Source organism: Equus asinus, chromosome 17, assembly GCF_041296235.1.
Source record: "Equus asinus isolate D_3611 breed Donkey chromosome 17, EquAss-T2T_v2, whole genome shotgun sequence".
NCBI lineage: Eukaryota > Metazoa > Chordata > Mammalia > Perissodactyla > Equidae > Equus > Equus asinus.
The window spans coordinates 29,491,519-29,517,187 of NC_091806.1; the positions used below are offsets into that span (position 1 = coordinate 29,491,519).

At 39.9% G+C, this 25,669-nt stretch overlaps 1 pseudogene; it reads left to right on the forward strand.

The window, feature by feature from the left end:
* LOC139039752 (fatty acid desaturase 2-like protein FADS2B) overlaps positions 1 to 25,669 on the forward strand; it is a 58,665-nt pseudogene that overhangs the window by 27,855 nt on the left and 5,141 nt on the right.

The window sequence follows — 25,669 nt, forward strand, 5'->3', positions numbered from 1 at the left end:
TGGGCTCCCCCTCCCTGCCATGAAAGTGATCACCAGCAGGCTAAGGGATGCCGCTGCCTTTTCCCACAGCCACAATGGGACCCATTTCCTCTTTGGTGCTCACTGTGGGCACTTGCATGGGCCTGGAATGTGCTTGCCCAAGCATGTATATCTGCTGTAGTCTCTGCTTGCAGTCCACGGGGCTCCTGTGCTTGGCAGGCAGGGCTTACTCCCTGAGACCAAGCTAGGGCCAGTCTTTGGCACTGTAGGGGCCCAGTGGGCACCACCTCCCTGCTGGGAAAGTGATCATGAGCAGGCTAATGGCTGTCACCACCTCCTCCTACAGTCGCTCTGGTGCATGTACCCACTTTCAGAGCACTCATTCCAGGTTGGGAAGTGTTTCTGTGCACACACAGGGCCACCAGGGGAGAGTAGGCAGTGCTCACCTGTCTGTCACTTCCCGTGGGGCCAGTCTATCCATGCTCAGATGTATAGCTGCATGTCTCTCAGGCATCCTGTTGTGCTGTGTGGACTTCCTCTATTGGTCAGTGAATGTCAATTTACTTGTAATTCAAAAGAGGGAGAGACAAAGGGAACAGTTCACTCTGCCATGTTGCTGCTGTCATAGCACAAGAACTTAACCATAACAACCCTGGCTGGCCCCTCTCATAACCTTTTTAAAGGTTTTACTTGTTCATTGTTTCTTGCTTATACTTCTCCCCAATTAAATTTATTAATATTAACAAGTTTCTATTCACAAAGTTAAGGCATTAGTAAGTTAATAAAATAAACTCTTAATTATGTTCATTTGTGTTTCTTTTCCCCTTATAGCACTAATTCATTCCTTGAACATTTATTTTGCAGTCCCAGTTGGTGGAAGATTTCCAAGAATTGCAGAGGAAATTAGAGGCTATGAATATGTTCAATGCCAATCTCGGGTTCTTTTTCCTTCACCTTGCCCAGATCTTGATTTTGGAAGCCCTGGCTTGGCTAATGTTGTGGCATTTTGGCAATAGCTGGACTATTACAATATTCATTTCCTTTCTTCTCACAGTTTCTCAGGTAAGTGGCATCCTAAGCCCAGGCAATATCTTCAGGGGAAAGCTTAGACATTTTTCTTCTCTCTTTAGGTTGGTTTCAGCTGCTGCCTGCTGCTTCCTAGCAAGCTACTCATCAGCGTCTCACACCAGCAAATCACGAAATCTTACTGGGCCCCAGTTCTCTTGTCTGTAAAGTGGGCATTACAATTTTTTTATGGAAATATTCTAAACAGAGCTAACCAAGTTAATGTGTAAAAGACCTAGTATATGGTAAATATTTAGTTCATGACTGTTGCTACTCTCTGCCCAATTTTATCCACACCACTTCAGTAACTGAAGTTCTACTCTCAGCCAGGTAACACTCATTCTTATCTTTCATTCATGTAGCAACCAAGATTTATCAATGCATCGAATCATGAATTGTTCAAGAGCAGAGGTTATATCTCATTATATGAAAATTAAGAATGCTTAGATTTTGCCATAAAGGACAACCAGCAAGTGGCACATAGCAGGACATTTGATGAATCCTTGTTGAATCAAATATGAATTGCTGGGAGCCATGGCTACATCATTTGATCGGCTGTTTGACAGGGTCCAGCCGATTAACGCTGAGGGGTGCAGGGTCGCCCCTTGGTGAAGAATAACCGGCCAGCCCCTCACATAGTTCTGAAACCTGTGCTGCTTCTAATTGCCCTTCATTCCTTTTCCTTTCTTAACCCCCCATTTTCACTCCTTTGGGTGGCTGCTTGGGAGGCACTACCTCCTGGGAAAATTAAATATAGTAAGAGAATGTGACCACCTGCAGGTAACTTTCAAGATATTTTTCAGTTAATTAACGGAGGAGCACACAGTCCCATTTGAGACAAGCAGAAAGGAATCCTGTCCAGATAAGATGTCGAATTAGGTTTATGGCCTCTATCTGGTTAATGTTTCCTTCTCCCTCCAGTTCTTTGTCTAAATATATATATGCATCGTCCTTCTAAGTTTGTTGGTTAATTGGATGATCAAGAAGTATCTATATATTACTCTTGACCTTCTGCTTTCTGTTAAAATGTTATAGAGGTTTTCTCCTAAAAGCAATAAATAATAAATAATTGATGAGTAGAAGGGCCGAGGGGTGCAAGGATGCCCCTCAGTGAAGAATGGCCAGCCGACACCCCTGATATTTTCTGAATTATATGCATGCTTTCTAGCAAGGTTATGTCTATACTTATTTCTGTTTTTTATTCTTGAAGATATACAGTTTAGCTTAGCTTTTCAGCCCTTTACTTTACTAACAAAATGATACTTTCTCTGGCAGTGTGCTTAAGGAACTGTTAACTCCACAATCTAAAAGACAAAGGAATGCTTTCACCCCCTAAAGGGCGCAAAAATGTAAAGATGTTTAACTGCCCGCTGAGAATGCAGATAGCCCTGGGGATAAGACACCCTGGAGTCGCCTTTTGTTCCCATTAACCATCTACACTAATGGTGTAAATGATTGAGGGAGGCAGGGATGGCTCCACCAGGATGTAACCAGACAGACTGCTGTCCTGTCCGGAGGCCTGGACCTTCTCTCTTTGATTTAACTTTACCGTGAATCACAACAGATGCCTAGGTACCTATCTCCTTTAGCTTAGAGACAACAAACACTAGTTAATTGCGGAGAAGACTACCATTAACCTTATGCTGTATAGAATAGAATGCTAATAAATATTCTTGTGCTCGTTTTTTACTTCCTTATCTCTCTGAGAATATTTGTGGAACTATTTCTGTACTAATCCTGAAAAATATATAAACGACACTTGTGCACAGTAAAGTCGGACTTGCTAACACCAACCCAAGTCTCACGTCCCCTTTATTTTCCCCTCATTGCGCTGACGCTGTCCATCCCTCAGGAACCTGGACTCCGCCGGGGCGGGACCCCGGCAATGAATCTCTGAGCATGGCCTTCTATGAGCACAACATGGTATTAGGGAAAGAAATACCAATGCATCTAGACCCTGCCTGTGGAAAATAAGTCATCCACTGGAGGAGACCGTCATTTAAATATCTAACATACTATATGACACAATGACATGGATGTCAAAGAGAGGAAAAAACATGTCCTATTGTGGCAGAAAGAGGCTTTTAGTTCTAATTGGAATAACTGTGGAAGGTTTTACGGAGAATTAACACCAACGTTCATTCCAGAATTTTATACGTTAATTTTTTTTTTGAAAAGCTAACTTGCTTTATTCCTTGAAAAGCAACTTTTGGAAACAAGAAAGGAAGCAAACATTTGTTTGGTGGTTAGCATAAGCCAGTCACTTTACATGTATTTAAGTTGTGTAACAGCTCCATCAGTAAGATGGTATTATCCCTGCTTAGCAGATGAAGAACTGAGGTTCAAGCTACTAATGACTTACCAAGAGTCTTGCAGCTCATAAATGGTGAAGAAGGTTTAGAACCCAAATCTGCCTGACTCCACAGGTCATGCTCTTTCCACTCCACACTGAAAGATTCTGACGGTGGCAAGGAAAGCACTGTCAGCTGGAGAGTCATCTGTGCAAAAGCATGGAGGTGGGAAAGAAAGCGACATATGTGAGAAATACAAAGTAAACTTAGCTTGAGGTCAGAGAAGATCTCACACTCTTGTTCTCAAACTGACTCCTGAATCTACTAGCAGGCTGATTTATTAATTACCTCTTGACTTCCCAATTTCTCTAACCACAATTTGATCTCTTCTAGGTTCAGAGTGCGTTTTTACAGCATGATGCAGAACACCTATCCATATTTAAGAAGTCCAAGTACAACCGCCTGATGCACAAATTTGATGTGTCATCTCAAGGTATGAGATGTTCAGGAAGTGTGATGGGATTCTTGAATGTCATTTGCTAAGGCACCAGTTTCCAAGCTTCCTTGACTGTTCACTGATCTCAATAAAAACTGTTTTTACAACCCCACAAATAAAAATAAATATGCTAACAATGTAGGTATTATATATACATATATTTATATATACTAATATGTAATATAACATTATAATATATATGCTAAAATTAGAATTTTATAAGGATAAGATTTATTTTTATTCAAGAAATTCTAATATTTTTCCTTATCCCAGTAAACTATTTGGCCCAATCCCTGGTACCTCATTAAGGAGCCACCTCACGGGAGAAGGATTGCATCTTTACAAATGAAGGTGTGCCTGTAAAATCATGAGAGGGAGTATTCTTAGGACGGGTCTGGACATTTATCGTTGGGAAGCTGAGGGATGCCAGCAAACGTGATTAATTCCAGAGGGCTGGGACTATGAAGAAATAAAAGAAAAAATGCAGGAAAATAGACAAATATGAAGAGAAAGAGAAAGGATGGGCAAGAAATTACAGATGGCTCTGTTCAAGATTCTTGGGTTACAAAACCTAGACTGCTGAAAGAAAGGTGATGATGATGGCAGTTGGTTTTATCCCCCCTAACGTAGCTCCAGGAGGGGAGGCACACACTCCTACGCAATGCACATTGCAGTGCAGCACATAGGAGGTCTTCAATAAGTATTTGTTGAATGAATGAATGAATGAATGCATGAATGAATGAAGAAACTTTGGTAACAGAGCAGGACTACTAAGAATGGCTTCTAGCCCTGCCTCTGATAATGCTTATTGTGTGACCTTGAGTAAGTCACATACTAGCTCTGGCCCTCAGGGTTCCCATCTCTCATATTAGGAGCTAATATTGAGGAGTCATTCTGGCTCCTCCTTTCTGGCTGTCATTTACAGTCATCTGAAGAGCTTTTAGAAAACACTGCTTCCCAGGTACAGGTACCCTCTCTAGAGGTTCTGATTTAATTCATCTGTGGTGGGGTCTGGACGTCAGCACTGTTTTGAAAGCTCTCCAGGTGATTCTAACCTGCAGCCAGGATTAAGAACTGTGGCTCTAACATCAGACCTGCCTTCTGTAGGAACTCAGCCACTAGTTAGCTGGGTCACTTTGATCAAATTACCTAATGTCTATGAACCTCAGTTTCCTCAGTTGTAAAATGGAGATAGATGATGGCTTCAACCCGACAGGGATATTGTTAGGATTATATGTCATATACCTGTGTTGTGCTGAACACAAAGCATGACATATGGGAAATGCTCAATAATGTTCAGCTGTTACTAATATTATTAGTAACAATATTAAGCACAATCTTTCCATAATCAAAACAAGAACCCAGAATCATTAAGAAAAATGTTGAATTATGTCACTAAGAAGATAGGGAATTAGACCATAAATCATGGCATCATTAAATTGGAAGAATCTTAGAATCACCTAGTCTTCTCATCTACTCTCACTCTGGTTGAGCAAACTGAGGCTTAAGTAGATTAAACAACACAGGGTTGGATCCAGATTCATATTAGAAATATGTCTGCCACTCAAAGTGGTTAAAATGAATAATATATTGTCATTATATGTGACAAGCTTCATTTTACCATAAAATTTATGTAGGCACCCTATTCTGCCCTTTATCCACCAGTGTTGGATAGTTGAAGTGTTTCTGGGTTCACTCAAAAATCCTTATCACAGAAATAATGCAGAGATGGTTTCTTACGTCATCGTGAGATCCAGGTAATGGACACCTCCACCCTCTCTCCCCAGTTCTGAGGACGTCAGAGGAAAAGTGAGACTCATCTGCCCTGGAGTTGGTTTGGTGTCAATGTATGGAATATTTCAGATCAGCCCCACTCTTGCTGATGCTTTTTAAAAAATCACTGCTTTCTCATTGGTTCAAATTTGTACACAGTTCTCTCAATCAATTGTATTTTCAGAAATAAGTTTGCTCTGGTTGAAATAAATATGACTTTGATGACTTGTGAACAGAGTAATGGGAAATAGCTCTGAAAGTAAATCAAGTAAACTCTGCCTTTTTGTAGAAAAACCAATGATTCATGAGCAATATGAACATAGGCTTCAGCTATGTGAGGAGAGCAATTACCTGTCAGAAGGAAAAGTGAGCGGAAGGGAGGTATCAAGAAAAATTAACATATAAACATCAACTTCTCTGCCTTATATGCACATCACAATTTCAAATTTCAAAACCTGACTTCGTATCAATTTGCCCTCCCCCTGAAAAACGCACAGACATGGAAATTCTTAAAATTTTCATTCAGTAGCTGTGCAAAAATATGTATGTTCTGTTCTTTGCAGTGTTTACACAATAAAAGAGCCCTTTTGAAAATAAAGCAGGAAACGTCACCCATTAGGAACTTCTGTGCAATCCTAAAATCAAAATGGACTCCCTGTAGCATATTTTTCAAGTCCTCCCCAGTGTGTATATTTCAGAAACTATAAAAATCTATTGTTATTTTAGGGATAAAGAGGCAGAACCTTTAAAATGAACCTTCCTTGAAAATCTGGCCCATACTGTTTCCATGACTACATCCTAAAACATTTTTGGGGGGAGGAGTGTTAAGCATGTCATTTCCTGTAATCCTTCCGGTAACCTCATCCATTTTATCGATAAGGAAATTGCACGAGGCCACGCACCTAGTAGCAGCGATTTAAACTCAGGATGGTTTCAGTCCAGAGTCTAGATTCTTTATACTTTATGAAGAAAGGATCTACCTTGGAAATAAAGAATGACTTAGGGTGATTTCTGCATGGAACTTGGTGCAGAAGCAGCCCATTTTGCATGCAGCTGATAATCCTTACTTCCTTATGGATCACACTCTCCTTGGTCTCCAGCAAGAGTGCCTTCCAGATAGAGGGGCAAGGGTGGGGCCAGCAGCTTTAGATCACACCAATAATTACTCTGATCACTGTTCTAAGCTCCAGGACCTTGAGTTGTCAAGATCTGCTCCCTGACCTATCACGAATCAAAACGTTTTTCTCATATTAGCAATTTCCACAGTTAGTCATTAGCTAAAAGCGTGCAATCAGCTAGTGGAAGAGGCCAAATGATAGCTCACAGAAGATTTAATCGAAAAAGAGAATCATTGCTTATCATACGGTCCTTGTTTAATTGCCTACTACTCCCATTAGATTGAATGTTTCATAAGTGTGGGAACACTATTTTATCATGTCTATATTCCAAATGCCTAGCTCAGTATCTGATGTATGAGACATACTTCAGAATAAATAATGAATGGGTGAATAAATGAGTGAATATGCGATTTTAAGAGTGAGTGTGGTATGCTCTTTGACAGCAGTGTGGAGAGTAGTGGGGCCTCAGAAGGGGGAATAGAAATTGAGTAGCACACGTTGATTTGAAATATCATGAGACATCCAAAAGAAAATGTTTGGAAAGCGACTGCCATTCAAGCATGAGATTCAAGAGAGAGATCGGGACTAGAGAGACAGACATTCCACTGTAAGGATATTAGAGAGTGTTAGAGGTGAGAAGAGAATCCCTCTCCCAATGGATCGGGGTAGGGGGGTGGGTTGCTAAGAGAAGATTCAACGAAGACTACGAAAAGGCAACACTTGCAGATTTTGAAGCATACTCACCATACTCTACCATAGATGAATCAACCAACATCAGAAAAATGGTGCCAATCACACTTAAATGACATGTCATTTTAAATTTTCTAATAGCCACATTTTAAAAGGGAACTTTATTACCATATATATATTCAAATATTATCATTTCAATTTGTAATCAGTATAAAAATTTCTAATATGATATTTTACATTCTTTTCTCATCCAGAGACTTCAAAATCTAGTATGTATTATACACTTCCCGGTGACCTTAATTTGGTCACGTTTCATGTGCTCAATAGCCACATGTGGCTACTGTATTGCACAGTGCAGATCTAAAACACATATTGGCCACTTATTGAGAGACGTCAAATCCTCAATAAAAAACTACTGCTACTGTTTATTCTTCTGTAAATGATTAACATAATGGGAGAAAGGAGGAGAAATTAAATATTTCAATGTGCCAACATTTTATGTACAGCATATCAAGTCTCCCTAAACGACCCAAGGATATAAATGTCATTATGCTATATTTACTGGAGATGGAATTGAGCCTCAAAGAGGGTGAGTAATTTGTCCAAAACACATAGCAGTATTTATACATCTAGTATACAAAACTAGGTTGATGCGCCTCTAGATCCTTTGCTCTATTAAGATCTTCAGACTTTCATTAAGAGAGATAAAACCACAAACAACCTCGTCAGAGATGACTCAGGCTTGACATCAGCTGAAATATTGTTATTCTAATTTATTTTTATATGAAAACATTGAAGCCTGTGAATACAATGATGTGAGCCAAGCTCCCCTAGGGGATCACTTCAGATCCATACTTCCTTGAAATATTCATTGAAGTAGGATTCTTCAAAATGATTGGGCCATTTTTTCCCCAGAACTAATTCCAGTCTTGGAGCTGAGCTTGCTTTATTTGTCAAATGGGAAGAATACTCTCTGCCCCACCTACCTTCAGGCTTTCATTTAAGTGAGAGTCATGAAACAGAAATATGGAAAAACATTTTATTTCAACAGGTTTTTATGATTTTTCATTATCCAGAGTTGTTTAAGCCTGAAATTATGTTCCTGAATCAGATAATTATTTGTTTGTAGGCTTGGAGAGCCTCCGTCTAGTGAATCATTCTGTGACCCAGCTGTGGGGATAAGTTTGAGAAGGTCAAATATCTTATTTTGACTTTGGAGATGCATTCAGAAAACTAAGGTAGTGAAGGATATTTCAGGAAATAAATCTTGCAGCTAATGAACTCTCTCTTCTCCTCAGGGTGTATCAAGAAATTTGTGGATTTCAGCACACCCCCAGCATCATGGAAAACCGAACATCTACTCCAAAGACCCAGATATTAGTTTTCAGCCACTGTTTCTGTTTGGAGATTTACTACCTGTTGAGGTATATTTTGAAACAAACAGCATCAGAGAAATGTTCCTGGAAGTGGTTCTTGGAAAAGCCTACAGCCTTGTCTTGGAAAGATCAAGCTGGAGGTTCCAGCTTCAAGCATATTCTGAGGACGTCACTCCTTTGAATCCAAGTTACAGATTTGAAATAACTGAATCGGGGGATGTAAGAATAGGAGATGTGGAGCGCATGACTCTATGACCATACAGGTCATTAAGTCCAACCTGCTACAGTGGGGAATATGATAACTCATATCACTCTGCTTCAATCCTGGTGGCAGAGGGATGCCTGCCCAGTGCCTGTCACTACCTCTGAGAGAACTCAAGATAATGTTAGATAGTGAAACTAGATGACTGAGGTTGACAATGACTCTTCAAAATTTAACAATCATATAGAAACATTCACTTAGAGAAGACATGTCAGTGTATTCAACAATCACTAAATCACAAACAACTAAATATCTAGTCATCTCACTAATTCCAGCTCAGCTAGAAGATACTGTGCTGTTGTTTTTAGTTAATGTTCCTTTTGGTTCATTTACACATAAACCACAGACCAAATGCCTTGTAAGACACTTAGAGACCCCACCTCTGGACTTCTTAAACCACAGGAATAAAAGGGGAAAAGTCAACTCCAGAAATTATCACATGTTGATTTTTTTTTAAACCTCAACTTAAAGTCATTGTGTAAAGGACAATTGCCAAGGTTGTTAGGAGGTAGTCTTCTTTCAACTCCAAAGGAGGTATAAAGACAGCCACAGAAGTATCACTCCTCAGGAAGAAATGATAAATCTTGAGGATCAGGTACTGAGGACAAGGGTGCTATCTCTTTCTAGAAGAATTTAGGACTTTTATAAAAATAGGAGAACATAGTTTTACCACTTGCTGCCCAAGCCCTGTGGTAGGTACGTAAACCACAAATTATGTACAACTCTTTGAAAATAGGCTTTGTCAGCTTTGGGGAACTCACCCTCTTCCCCAGCTGAATTAGGAGATTAAATATGCTGCCTAGATTTAAAAAGAAAATCATTGGGTGTGATCACAAATCACTTGCTTTTGACCATGGCTCCGCAAACAATTTGGACCAACTTGATGTCACTGGACTCCTATGCACATCACAAAACTGTGACATTTTAATTTCTCTAATCATTCCCTCATATAGTGAATCTGTGAGATTCATCTCACTGAAGTTCATGAAGCGACCTGACCTTCTCCAGAAGTTCCTTCATTAGAGCCATATTCAATACACATGCTGGCCCTTCACAAATGATGGTTACCTCTCCATGTTTTACAGATGCTCTTGGGAGTTTTATGCCTTAAAACATAGACATCTGTACATTATAGTTTCAAAGCTACCATACCAGACATTACTTAAAATTATTTAAACTCTAAAATTCAGTTATTTCACATCAAAAAAATAGTTCTGATGAGTCTTGAACTTATTCTTTCTTCTCATTTTACTGTGAATCTTTCTACCAGTTTCTCCAAACATTCAGTCCTTCAACAAGTATGAATTAAATCTTCAATGTGCCATGTCATGTGCACCTGAAAGACACAGAGTCCTCCTTTGGAGTGATATTCAAAATCAGCCCTTCACCTCGGTTTGCTAACTCCCAAGCATTTTCTACCTACTCTTTCTTCCATGCTTCCCACTTCTTAAATATTTGTAAGTTTGAGAGTAACTGAAATTAGCTATTATTACTTCATCACCATGATATTTCTTTTTGTTTTTGACAATAAGAGAAGGATGGAAAAACTCTACTATCCACAAGATAGGAAATCTGTTCGTAGGAGTGAAGTTATCAAGGGAATAAGGAAAGCAAGATCTCATGGTGTCTTGATGTTGTAACCACCCATGGTGTTGTAACTCAGTGAACACACAGCAAAAATACAGAGTGAATGTGAATTATCATTTATTCATTCATTCCTTCAATTCAGCATTGATTGAATGCCTGCTAGTTACTGGAGATATAACCATTACTTCTATGCTTCCTCTCAGGGTATTTGCTGTCTTGTGCACTGAAAGACTAAATTAACTGAGGAGACCCCAAGAAAACTAATCAAATTCCCTGTCATGAGATTATATATAATATCATCATGTCTTAGAAATAGAAAATCACACCATGAGATCCATGATGATAACACAAAGGAGGAAAGATGAGATAAATAGGAAGGCCCATGCCTATATCTTTGCTGACATTACCATTCAATAAATATATTTTGAATGAATAAATATAGATGGAGACTCAGCCTCAAGAAGAATTCTATACACCCCAGTTAAAGAAGAGCTAGGAAAACTCATCAGAAATTTCCCTTCCCAATCAGCACTCCTCTCTACAGAAGGACAGAAAATTTCAAAATGGCTTCCATGGGAATAAAAAAGAAAAAAATGATTGCAATCCCCATGGTCAAATTTAATAAACCATCCATGCAAGAATTTCCCACATTTAATTAAAGCAAAAGATCCTACAATATTACCTCCCATTCCAGGTCTGGTTCTTCTACTACCTCAAATTTGACCACCAGTGAACTTCGATCAGATAGCTCTTTCCATAGAGATTTTAGACACTCACATACACACTCATTCACACACACAGATGTCCTCGTGTGTAGTGCTCAGAAGTTGTCTTTTATGTTTTCTTCTCTCTCCATTCAGTATGGCAAGAGGAAAATCAAATACATCAACTATGAGAAGCAGCACCTGTACTTCTTAATGAGTGAGTCTTTTTGCAGCCACATTTCTTGTCATCCTATTTCCTTGAGGCAAGCAGTTGTCAGGCCAAAATGCAGACTGGAACCCTCTGACAAAGACCAGCCCATGTCTTATTGTGACTGAGAAAAGCAGCATGTCTTCTTTCAGACTTTTTGGGGTGAAGACCTGAAAAGGAAAATGGAAAGGCAAATAGGAATATTTAATATTTGTCTCACCACTCTGGGTATGTGGCAGGGAAGGAGATACTCCAATAAGGATGGAAAGAAGGATGCCAATCAAGGGGATTTGCATCTGGGACTTTCATCCTGGATAGACTAAACACCTGTCAAGAGGAAAAGAATAGTGGTATTTGGATCAGGAGGAAAGAGAAATAGGAAAAGAATGCCAAAGCATTGACAGGATGATGCCAGAAAAAGCAGAGGCCTGGGAGTAAAAGATACCTGTAGAGCTTCTGTGTGAAAGAAAACTGGCTGTTCCTAGGGCTTACACACAGCTGTAGAAGATATCTTGGTGGACAGTTGTATATATATAGTTCTGATATACATATATGTACCTGTTTTATATCTATCTCTATTAATCAATTGATAAATAGGTTAATAGCTAGGCATAGATATAGATTTATATAATAGGTCTGAATGTGGTCCAGGTTTAAAAGAAACTAGCGTAGCTGAATAATGCTGGTACCAATAAAGAACATCAGCAGCAAAAATGCTTTCCTCTTAATCAAAATCAAACTCATAACAGCTCACAAATAAAGGTCTCACGGGACCCCAAAATATGCTTGTCTAAAACATCCAAGAGATAAGCCCCAATCAGGGAAAGTCCAAAACATTTCCTGTAGATCAGTGGTTCTTGACTAGGAGCAATGTAGCCCACAATGGGACATGTGACAATATCTGGAGACATTTTTGGTTATCACAACAGAGACAGAGGGATGCTACTGGCATCTAGGGGATAGAAGGTCAAGGATGCTGTTAAACATCCTACAAAACATAGGATAGCACCTAACAATAAAGAATTGTCTGGCCCAAAATGCCCACAGTGGTAAGGCTGGGAAACTCTGTTGCAGACAATCCAATTTGCCGAGATGTTGACTGCCACTGTTCAACTGTAACATGCCTGAACAGAGTGGCCTGTAGGCTCAATTTTTGTGATATGGGGGCAACTGGCCCTGCTGCTCCTGCTGGAATTCTGCAGCCTCTGCCTATAGTAGTCACCTGCTCCTTTTCTTGCATGACCAAAATGAGGGGTGAGGACATTGGTGCCCCATTTTGAAAAGCAGTTGACTCCTAGCCTAACTAGATGTGTGTTCACATAAGAAAAAAGCAGCTGGAGTTTCTTTTCTGAACTCACGTCCCATGTCTATAGTTCTGCAATATGCCCTTAGCTTATGAAGAATGAATGAATGGTGTGGATTCACTGCAGAATGCCCACCTCACAAACCATAGGGCTCTCAGCAGCTGTTTCACTGTGTCCTTTCCTTTCAAATGTCAACTTAGCAACTTGGGTACAAATGAGTCACACTCAAACTGTCAAAGAGAAACAGAGCTGAGTGTTTTCAAAGGTGGCAAGACAGATTTTATTCAAGCAACTGCCGCAGGAAATAGAGACTTCATTATAAGCTGAGATCAACTCTGGCGAATCAAAATGTGGGAGACTTTAAACGCTGGGGCATGCTAAAGGAAACTACTGAAAGATATTGAGGGGAAGCAACGCTGGTCACTGTGATTAGGGAATCTGTGTTAGGCTCCTACCCTCCCACAGAGACATGGATGCAGGGTGCTATCTTTCCTGATGATTATATTTCAAAAGGATGACTCCTATGTCCTTGAGAAAGATATTTCTGGATTGTAGAAGATACATCTCAAAGGGACATAGGAAAGATTTATAATTTTAAATTTTCTAACAGAAATGGTCCAAGAAAAGGGAAGTCAGAGGCCCATAGTCAGGTTTTGGCTTGAACAAACAGTACCTTTTGTTGACAGTGTTGAACTTTCTTAGGCATGATCTTTAAGGGGGCTGCGGTCATCCTAGAAATTTGGCCTTGAGCTATTAGAAACTATGCTAGTGTTTGTTCAAGTCTCTTAGTGTGGAGGGTAGATGAAATCATTTATGTTGAGAATTTGCAGAGTTTGAGAGTTTGTAGACCAATGCTGAGGCCTAGTCAAGAAGAGGATTCAGAGAACTTGACTAAAGTTTGGTGAAGGAGAGAGTCAGTCAAAACCCAAAGGGTTTCCATAAGATGCCCTTGTGCTCCGGACAGCCTCATTGGTCTTAGGGGAGAAGCAGGTACATAACCGTCTACCCAGGAAATGAGTAAACCTTCTTTATCTCTGCCACCTTGGTATATTGTGACAGGGCTGAATCCTAGAGATTGTGAAGGACTGAAGGATTCCACAGACCATGAGAAAACTTGAAAGCTGGCAGAAGAAGCTCTTCCAGGATGCTTCCATCAAGAATGACTCAAATCTTCAAAGCTTGTCTAGTCTCCTTGAGGGAGTATGAACCAAATTCCTGGTTCATCCTCGGAGACTCAAAAAACCCCAGTGGAGTCTAGGAGGTGGTTGTGGATCTCCACCTTGCATTCTTTCTCAGGGGCAACATTCTAGGGGTGGTATGGGGAAAAGGTAGACTCCTGCTCATTTGAGGTCACAATCTGCTCATTTATTCACCATCTTTTCTTCTGGACTTCTTCAGTTGTTCTTCCCTTCTTCATGCCTGGATACATCAGCATGCAAACCGTGCGACATATATACAGCCGAAAGCGTTGGGAGGTGAGTAACGACTCATTCTCTAAAGCTAGATCAGGTAGAAAATGAAATATGAAAATGCTTGGTCCCTGCCAGATGTAGCTTCCTTGAGTAACAGGACATATTATTTAGCCAGTATGTGAAGGGACCCTAGCCCGATGAAGGGGAATTGCAATTGTGTTCATGGCATCTAACTTTCAAGCGCTTCTTTCTGCAGGAATTGCCCTGGGTCAGCAGTTTTTACATCCACTACTTCATCATATTTGGCCCTTCCTATGGAATCTTTGGAAGCCTGTTGCTCATCTATTTTGTGAAGTAAGAAAGCAAGAATCTCCTCTTATTCCCATAACCTGGATGGTCCTTTACCTTCTTCGTCTAATGAATTTGTGATTAGCACAAGATTATGACACTATGCCCCATTCTCTATAACAGTGGCATTTCCAAGAAAATGTGAAAAACATTGGTGGAAATAGTTTAATACGAAGAGCTCCTTGGAAAAAATGTTACCCAATCTTTTTTTTTCCCACTTTCTTCATTCACAATAGCTGTGTTCCATCTAATCCCAATAGATATCATAACCCTTCCCAAAGATAATGGAATGAGAGGAATATTTTAAAGTTACTTTATGACTAGAGAATTTCCCTAAACTAAAATCAGAGAGATTAAATCCCTTTCCCAAGTTTATAGAGCCAGTAAGGGCCACTGGCAGTGCCAAACCAGACATTGGAACCAGCTCTAACTGATGACAAAGCTTAGGCTGTCAATCACTTTGTATGTGCAGTTAAGTTCCCTAGATAGCTTTTGATCCTGCATCAATGTTTACAGCAAATTATTGGGGCACTGTTCCCATACATTAGACAGTATGACAGGTTATGTGACCAAATTCTTAAAGTGTCATCTCCTGATATAAAGGCCTCCTGAGAGGAAAACACATGACCACCATTTTGGGGGAACTTTTGGGTCTCTTCCATTTCCTCCATTGCTCAGCCATCTCTTCCAGCCTGGTGATTGGAACCATAACACCCCAAGGAGTCATTTCTTCCCCTTTTTATTCTCTTAAAGGTTTCTTGAAAGTCCCTGGATAATATGTGTTACCAATTTGAGCCACATACCAATGAAAATGACCAGAAAAGAGAATCAGGACTGGCTCAGTACTCAGGTAATAAGGGAAATCCTGGAAGAAGATACTTCAAGCAACACTGATTTAGAATGTGGTTACCTCAAATAATAATAATTCAGGAGCTGACCTGGTGACATGGTGGTTGAGTTTGCACGCTCTGCTTTGGGGGCCCAGGTTTTTCGGGTTCAGATCTCGAGGGTAGAGCTACACAGTGCTCATAAGGCCATGCTGTTACAGCATTCCACATACAATATAGAGGAATATTGGCATAGATGTTAGCTCAGGGTGATTCTTACTCAAACCAAAAGAGCAAGATTGGCAACAGATGTTAACTCAGGGCCAATCTTCATCATCCCTACACCCCCAAAAAATAATAATATGTATTGAATACTTTCCAGGGGCCAGGCAGTGTCTACTGCTTTGCATCTAACTACATGAGGTATGTGCTATGATTACTCCCATTTTATAGATGAGAAAATTGAGGCATGAAGAAGCTGAGTAACTTGCATAAAGTCACACAGCTAATAAGTGGTAGAAGCAGGTCTTAAACCTTAGCAGTTGTATTTCAGAGCTCTTGCACTGAAGCAAAGGTCAATAAATTTCAGTCCAAGGGCCAAATCCAGCTCACTATCTGTTTTCAGAAGTACAGTTTTATTGGAACACAGCCATGCTCATTCACTTATATATTATCTATGACTGCTTTCATGCTATGACAGCAGAATTGAGTAGCTGTGACAAAGGGTTAAAATATTTACTGTCTGGCATTTTGTAGAAAAAGTTTACTGACCCCTGCTTTAAACTGCCACATGACACAGCCTTTCAAGTGAATCTGAGACTCCTAGAATTACAGAATGAATGTCTCACCTAGAAGGACCCTAGAATTCACCTCATTTCATTGCATAGATAGAGAAGCCTAGAGAGGAGATATGACGTGGTCTTCAAGCATGCCATTAATGATTAACAGAGAAGTGACTAATGCACAACACCCCTGCCTCCTAAGCCTTCCACTGGCTGTGCTGTGATTGACTCCAGAATCCAGTCATTATCCTACTTCCTTCTCCAAACTCTTTCCCAAACTGAGTGGACATTTCAGGGAGCATAGAGTAGTGATTCTCAAACCTTTTGGTCATAGAACTACTTTACATTCTTAAAAGTTACTGAGAACCTCAAACAAGTTTTGTTTGCATAGGTTATATAATAACCTATATAAGTACATATATAATATATCCGCTAACATTTACTGTATTTGAAAATAAAACTGAGAAATTTTAAAATATTAATTAATTTTAAAATAGCGAGAATAAAACCATTGCACATAAACATCAGAGTCATGATGCTATCCCATGTTGAGTGACCTCTGGAAAAATCCACTGTATGTGGATGAGAGAATGAGAATGAAAAAGGCGAATAATGTTTTTGAAGAATTACAAGAATAGTTTTGAAACTTCAGATCCCCTGAAAGAATCCTAGGGAACCCCAAGTTTTTCTGAAGTACACTTGGAGAAACATTGACATAGAGCAACCACAAAAATCGCATTCAAGATGACAGCAATCCCAACTGCTAATAAAGCTTAGAAAGGCATTGAATAAAATGACATTCATGAAGGTTCTTAATCTTGGCTGTCTGGAAAAGCCTATGAACTCCTTCTCAGAATAATCTTTTTAGAATACATTAGATTACAAAGGAAGCCACTTGTATTGGAATGCACTTCTTTGCACAGAACTATTGAATGCCTTCCTCTCAATTTAGAAGTCATTCAAGTCCACCTGATGGAAATGGCATTCTAACTCCTACAATCTCTACCAAAATCTTACAACTCCACTTCCGTCTTCCAAAGTCTTCATTCATGACACCTTAGTCTTCTGTATCCAAGGGCAGATAGTGATTTAGCCCCCTTAAATCCTACGTACGTTTTCATATCTATTGCCTTGCATATACTTCTTAGCAAATGTCTTATTGCCTTTTTAAATTGTAAACTCCTTGAGACCTAGGACTGTGTATCCTTTTTATCTGGCGTAGTTTCTTACACAAAATAGGTACTCAGTCAGCACTTGTTGAATGATTGACTGAATAAAAGAATAAGTAAACATTTTCTCTGTTTGACCCTTGGGCTCATTTACATCTAATGTAAGCTTTTTCTTTGCAGGTCTTGGCCACCTGTAATGTTGAACAGTCCTTTTTCAATGACTGGTTCACTGGGCACCTGAACTTCCAAATTGAGCACCAGTGAGTAATAGGAAAAGTGATAGTAGTGATCACAGGGCCCAGGGCTGTCACTTATCATGGCATCCCCATAGAATCCAGAGCAGAGCCCTAGGCTCCAGATCTCAGTAGGAAAAAATGAACCAGAATTCTCTAAAGGCTGCTCTCTCTGTCTTAAGATCAATGGTAAGCAAGGGAAGAAAGAAAAGGAGGTAGAACAGTTTTGAGTAAATGCAGTGAAATCCTGGAAAAATACCAGCACCTCAGTTTCCAGATTCCTATGGACTTAGGAATTGGTGATTGTTTTAATTGCATTTGGTTTGTTGACAAAACCCAAGAAAGATTATACCACTTGAGTAAAAAGTTTTGTTGAAAGTTAATTACAATTTAGTTTCTTTATCTATCTATACCTATATCTTTAGAGCTAAGGTTACAAAATAATCAATGAGAGAATCCAATCCCTCCTGCAAGTTGCAAATGATACCTGGAAATACTTTACCAATGGGTCAGTTGTGTAGACATGCCCTAAAGAAAGAGAAAATGATGATACTTTGAGAGTCAATCTGTCTAGAATATTCAGGAGGGGCACTTTCCAGATCCACTCTGTCTAAGACATACTGCAATAGTCAGAGAGGGAATGAGATATTATATCTATTCATGATATTTTCTCATTCTTTCTCTCATGTTAGTGTTATAAAATTTCAGCAAAAAAAATGAAAGGATGATTATTCAGATTTTACCAAGGAGGAGGTTAAAACCCTAGAAGGTCATCTGGTGACTAGTGAAAATCTTAGGTAAAAACCCACCTCTCCTCACTTCTTATTCATATCTTAGGACTTTTCCGCACATATCATGACTAGAGCTCATTGAATACTCAACTATTCATGATACAACAGTTAGATGGTTAGAGAGAAACAGAGACAGAGATGGAGGGTGGTTATATCCACATCTATAGGTCATTCAAAATGGTGGAAAACTGCATGCTTTCATTTGACCTGGCCAAAAATAAACACTTTTAAGGGAGCTAATATTTATTCTCTTAGCTCTTCCTAAACATTTGCCACCCACAGGGCTCATAGAGGGTTAAGAGCTAAAATGACAGCGCTTTTCCAGGAATTTTTGAATTTCCCAGAACAGAAGTATTGCTCAAGGTCAAGATTGGGTCTGCATTGCTGATATAATTTTGTTAAGTAATAGGGAAAAGGCATCTTTCCTTCGAGTTTCTCGTTAGGTCTAAGTTTTATATCTCCTGTCTCTGTTTCGCTAGTCTGTTCCCTACAATGCCACGCCATAATTATCACAAGGTGGCACCTCTGGTGAAGTCACTGTGTGCCAAGCATGGATTGCAGTATGTGAAAAAACCCTTGTTGAAGGCGGTTGGAGATATTTTCAGGTAATAGAGTCTCTTTCAACTCACAGCCCTCATTTCCCTTCACAGCTGGTCCCCAAACTATTCCCTGGCTTAAGATTCATTCACCCAACAACCATTCATCACGAACACCTGTGTATGCCCCCTATGGACATGAGACTCTCCAGGGCACAATATCAATAACAGCAATGATAATAATAATTCTTACTGTTACCTAATGCCTTCTAGGTGCTACCTTGCTGCCATACTAAATTTCAAGCTTCTTAAAAATCAGGGCTGTGTATTACTGGTCTTTGTATCCACCTGCAGAACCTCTACCTGCTTTAGATTTAAGTGATGGAAGAGACGGCGAAGTCATCTGGTCCAGGGTGGCAAACTCAGATGCCTGCAGGGTTTGGTGGGACATAAGTCTGTGAATCAGGCATGGATGATTGACCACCTGTATACTGACCCCTGGGATGACTAAGCAAGAGTGATGAGACCTGGGGAAACTGAAAATCCATACTCATCATAAAGCATTCACAGTTCCTAAGAGAAAAGTGTACTGCTCAAATTAACAGCCAGTGCTCTAAGTTTAATAACTTTCTCTTTCTTTTAGGATTGCAAAATATCAGAACAAAACAATATCTTGAATGGGGCCAACAGGGCCAGGCCCAGTCTGATCTGAGCCCCAACTAGTGCTCCAGTTTCATACTCTCTACCACTCCCCTCCTCCTTCTCTGCCCTCCAGATATCTGGCCTCCCTTCAGTTGCTACATAATTCTTTGCTCTGTGCTATTTTATTTCTTTTCCCACCTTTTCTTCTGCTTATAAGTCTCTTCCAACCTACCACCTCCTTTCATATCATCTTCTCAATTTGGATTCATTCTTCACAGTTCATGTCAAATGCCTTTTCCTCATCTCAGTCATCCCTGACCCCCAACACTAATTCCATCCCATGCTCTTGTAGCACCTTGATCTCTTCATTCATGACTTTTATCACAATCGTGATTAAATAACATATTGGTTGGGCCGGCCCGTGACCAAGTTGTTAAGTTTGTGTGTTCCACTTCTTCAGCCCGGGGTTTCACTGGTTCTGATCCTGGGCGCAGACATGGCACCGCTCATCAGTCCATGCTGAGGCAGCATCCCACATAGCAGAGCCAGAAGCACCTACAACTAGAATATACAACTATGTTCTGGGGGGGGCTTTGGGGAGAAGAAAGAAAAAAAAAGATTGGCAGCAGATGTTAGCTTAGGTGCCAATCTTTAAAAAAAAATAAAGAAAAAAAAGAAATAACATATTGGTTAATAAATTATTTAAAATGAGTCTCCCAATCTAGATCAGGACCTCCATGTTAACAGGACTTACATCTGTCCTGTTCATTGCTGTAGCTCCAGAACCTAAAAAATATCTTTCACGTTATAAAATAGGATGCATAGGTGGATATCAGATGGAGTGGTTTATAAGTATCAGCTTTATCTTATAGTGACTCAGAGAAACCTTTTTATTTTAAGTGATAGAGAAAAGGGTAGGTGATGATTTGGGGTACAGAAGAGAATAAAATGAAAGAAAAGCTCAATCTCCTCCATAAAGGAAAGGTGAACACATCTGCTAAAAAACAGTTCAGTGTATTTGTCTCCTACCACTGGGCAACAGAGAAAGATGTTATTCAGATATAGTTGAAAATGACAGCATTGCCTTGAACCAGATAAAGGAACAAATGATCTGTGGAGTAACTTCTTTTACCTTAGGGTCTCACCTCCTGATGATTTTTTTTACCCCTCCCACAGGACTTTGAAGAAATCTGGAGCCCTCTGGAAGGATGCTTACTACGAAACACAGAAACATGATGCAGAATCTCAGACTGAATATGCATGTAATTGCTTCTCTGAAGGGGGTTGGTGAATGTGCAAGAGATCTTTGCTGCTTAACTGTGAGCACTATTGGCATACCTGAGTGTGCCAGGAGTGTGAGTTCCAAGGACACATGATAACCCCCTTCCCTGAAGATTTTCCCTACCAATAAGAAGCAGAGGAAACACAAGGTGGCTTTGGCCAGGGTGACAAAAGGGAAATGGGAGCCAACGTTTTCATTTTTTCAATAGGATCTTGAACTTAGTTCTACCAGTATACCTTAGTCAGATTATCTTGGTCACTGGGCATAAATTCAGGGAGCAGGTAAAGCTTTACTGATGAAGAGGGAATAGGCAGAAATGGGCCAAAGCAGAGACTTCTAATGGGGTATTTTTGAAAGCAGTGCAATCATTTTTAGAAGAGAATCATGTATTTAAGAAGTTCCTAATGAAGTACAAATTTTTGCTTATTCTTCTTTCAAATGTGTCAACTTCATTTTCTTTAAAATTGAGTATAACTGACATTAAACTCTCTTTAAATGTTTCAATATTCACTTTAGATTTTCATTATTGTACATGCCGATGTGTAATTAATGTGTATGGATATACACTTTCTGTCCAAGTTATAAAAATCTCTTAAAGGAGCTTTCTACATGCAGGACCAATAGCAACTGATCAACCAGGTTAAGGTTCAACATTTAAAGGTGACTGTTGTTCTGCTAAAGAATAGAGTGTCCCTGAGTGTAAGATTTGTTTGCCTAATCTCTACCCACCAGAGCAGAAATATTGAACCTCATTATTGGGTGACCTTAATGAAAGAAAGAGATTTGTTTTCTATAATGTAGACCCAAGGCTGTGTCAAGGCATTTTTCAAGCTTGGCATCGAATTAAGCTTGGCTTAGGATGAGAAAGCTTCAATGCTAGAAGAATGAGTGGACATTCTCAGTACTATACAGATATATAGTGTCTGTGCTTTTGCTCATCTATTCATGAGGGTATATTAAAGCGGACCTTAGCTGCAGGGAGGGAAAGCACAACAGCACAAACCTCCATACCTAGCTGCAAGCAAGTCAGCATTATGGGTTTCTCTGTTGTCTAATATTCTACCAGGGGAGCATTTCATTCCATTACTCTCAACCCTGCAAAATACTCTTCTTTGTTTGTTTAATAATTAAGTCCCTGGATTCATGAACAAAGACCTTGTGGCAGAAAGGAGTGCAATGACTTGAAAAAAGCCATTGGGGATGAGGCAGAGGAGACAAAAGCCAGAGTGCTACAAGGTGGAGCAATGAAGGAAAATGCATTAAATTGCTCAGCAGTCCTGGGGAGCATGTCAAAGCTAAGAAAACAACAACTGGCTGTCTTGGAGAATTGGACATTGAAATGGTAATAATATCAAATAAAAAATATCAAATAGAGAAACTGGGCAAAGCATGAAAAGGAAAAAAGGGTTTGTTGACTTCAGCATTCTCATAATGCAGCCATGCACCACATAATGATATTTCAGTCAATAATGGACTGCATATGCTGCAGTGGTACCATAAAACTGTGATGGAGCTGAAAAATTGTTATCATCTAGTGATATCATAGCTGTCATAACATGTAGCACAACATGTTACTCACATGTTTGTGATGATGCTGGTACAAACAAATCTACTGCTCTGCCAGTCAAATAAAAGTATAGCCTGTACAATTACATTCAGTACATAATACTTGATAATGACAATAAATGACACATTACTGGTCTATGTATTTACTATGCCATATTTTTATCCTTATCTTAGAGTGTACTCTTCCTACTTAAAAAAAAAAGTTTACTGCAAAATAGCATCCCGTGTTAAGCCAGCAGCAGCTTCATACATATCTTGTTGCCTAGGTGCAACAGGCTATGCCATATAGCATAGGTATGTAGTAGGCTATACCATCTGGGTTTCTGTAAGTATACTCTATGAGGTTTGCACAGTCATGCAATCACCTAATGCATTTCTCAGAAGGTTTCCCTGTTGTTAAGTGATGCAGGACTGTATAGCCCTGGGTGGATCTGGCAAGAGCCCACATTCCTTATGCTGGTGGATCTATACATGATTTCTCCCACATAAAATCAAGGTTGCCAGTGGGAGTAGGGTACAGTGCTTGGTTTTCTTTGTCTCATTTGGTCCAACTTCCAGAGATGGTCAAGCATCGTTTGTTGTCCTAGTGACAAGAGATATCAACCAGACCGCTCCCTGGACAAACTTACCACCTCCAAGGTGTTCCTTCCTCAGTGCCAAAGCTGGCCAGCTTTGTAGCTACCTGAATGGAGTAGTTTATGTGTAACTGAACGAACTTGGGGTATTTAGACAGATTACGTAGGCAAAATGTGAAATCAGTTCAGAAATGTGCTTGATGAGAATAAAAATGTGTGATGGAGTAAATTTTAACTTGCTTTGTGCTACTCGATAAAATAATTGTTTTCCAGTTTCCAACTGATTTCTTTCTCACCTATGGTGACAGATATTTGCAGTTAGTGAGGCAAATGACTGCATTTCTATTGCTTGTTCAATAATCCTCCCAGAGGAGGAGAACCAACGCCTGTTACTTTCACAACTTCCCAGACCACTAAGCACTGAGTTAGAATTAGCTAATCCTTCCTGTAGGTCATTTCATTTCTGCCCTCTGTACTATAAGGCTCTGCTCTATGGTTGTATGCATGAAGGTAGCTTAATCAGCCAAGTTTCTGCCTCTTTAAGCTAAATGACTCCTGAGAGTTATGTTACGGCTCTACCTAAAACTCTTCAATGGATTCCCATGGCTCTGGATGGACCAACCCTGAAGATTGCTGATTGACTTTGCCTGCATTAGCCCTTCCCTATGCACCCTGCTCCACCTTGTACTATTCTGGCCCTTGCTTCCTCTACTTCAGCCCCAAAGGCTTCTTTCAAATCATCACACTCCCTTCTGCCACAAGGTCTTTGCCCCTGAACCCAGTGTCCGAACTGCTCTGTCAGCCTTCCTGCCCTTTCCTTCTCACCTGGTTAGCTGCCACTCACCTGCAGATCTCAGTACTATTATCACACGACCAGGGAAGCTTCTGAACTAAATGAAGGTCTCCTGTAATATAAAATTATTACAGGTATAATCTTACATTTATTTGTGTGATTCCTTAATTAACCTCTTTGTCTTCCACTCTAGCCTGCAATACTTGTGATGGCAAGGACAGGCTGACATATTAGAGACACTCAATAAACACAGGTAGAGGGAAGGAAAGAAGGAAGAGAGGCAGGAAAGAAGGGAAAGAGGAAGGTAGGGAGGGAGAAAAGAAGAGAGGGAGGGAGGGAGTAAGAAAAGAATAGATGTATATGAATATAATTCATTCTAATTACCAATTACAAAAATTTACAAAGGTGAATTTTATCAAATATATGAAAAGCACTTTTATATCCTAACTCTAAATTATTAAAATTCTTACCAATACTTAAGAGCATCCATTAAGAAATATGTACTGAGCTACATCCTTCATTGGCATGGTTCCATTTAATCCTTATAACAGCCCCGTGGGGCAAGCCTTGTAATTAACCTCATTTTACAGATGAAAACCTTGTGGCTTAGAGAGACCAAGCGACTTCCTGATGTCACAGATAGGAAATGACAGAACAGAGTTTCAGACCCAGGAACAACTAACTCCATAGTCAATGAACATTAATTACCATGCCAGGAAATTCAAAATAAAGAGGAATTAAGAGGCATTAAAAGACAAGGGCAATCACTTCATGGCCTTTTGGCTAAGATAAAATGCAGAAGACATGAGGAGTTGGCATTTCTGCAATATCTGTAATAGCTTCCCAGAAGCTGATGGAATAAGCATTAAGGTGGTTATCTTTCCATCTCAGTGAGAACAGATGCCTGGGGAGGGGAGGAGCACATGACAGGCACAGCAGCAACTTAGAAAGAGTCACCCCATGACTACCCTCTACTCAACAATCCTGAAAGAGTATGCAGCTCAGAGAAATTTCACTTGGGAGGAGTCAAGGTGAGATTTAACCTCTCAGATAGGACAGACACTGCATTAAACATGGAAGAACATTATAAGAAATAGATTTGAGATTTTTGTGATTGCTGAGCATGAATTCAAACCAAGGTAAATTCACCTTCCTTGTGGCTATTTTCAGGAGGTCTTTCCTGGATCCTGTATCCTCTAAAGCTTCATTCCTCTTGGCAAAATTAGGCTGTGAGAAAGTGTGTGCATATTCATTTCACCATTAACTAAGGGTGCCTAGATTAGAAGTCAGGAACCTAGGTTCCAATATCTGCTCCTTCACTTAATACTCCATACTGATATTGGCCAGGCCATTTATACACTTCTTATCTCAATCTGTTAAACTGACATAGGGCATGATATTACCCAACCTCTGTGCATCACAGCACGGTTGGGACAATCAAATGAAGTAAGGCAAATGGAACAGTTTTGTAAGCCAAGAATGCTCATTCTGATGCTGGTTACTGTTGTTATTATAATGATTCCCCCCATCCTAGACAGACCAAAAGCAAGGGAATCCATAGAGTCACACAGACCTGAAGGATGGAAAGACACTGAATCTTTTCAACCATGACAGGAGCGCTTTTCCATAGATGAGAGGCTTATGAGTCACAAGGGAAGAAACAATTTCTTCTGTTACAAGTAACACCCAGAGTCACCCTCCTTGTCTGACTATATTAAATCCCCTGGGACCAGCATGCACATCTCAGGCCTGCCGGACAGTAGAGAGCCAGGGGTTCTAATTATCCAAACTTCTGGTTAACCATGTGAGCTCATAATTCTTATTGTTGGAAATCATACGAAATACAACTATACCATTTGT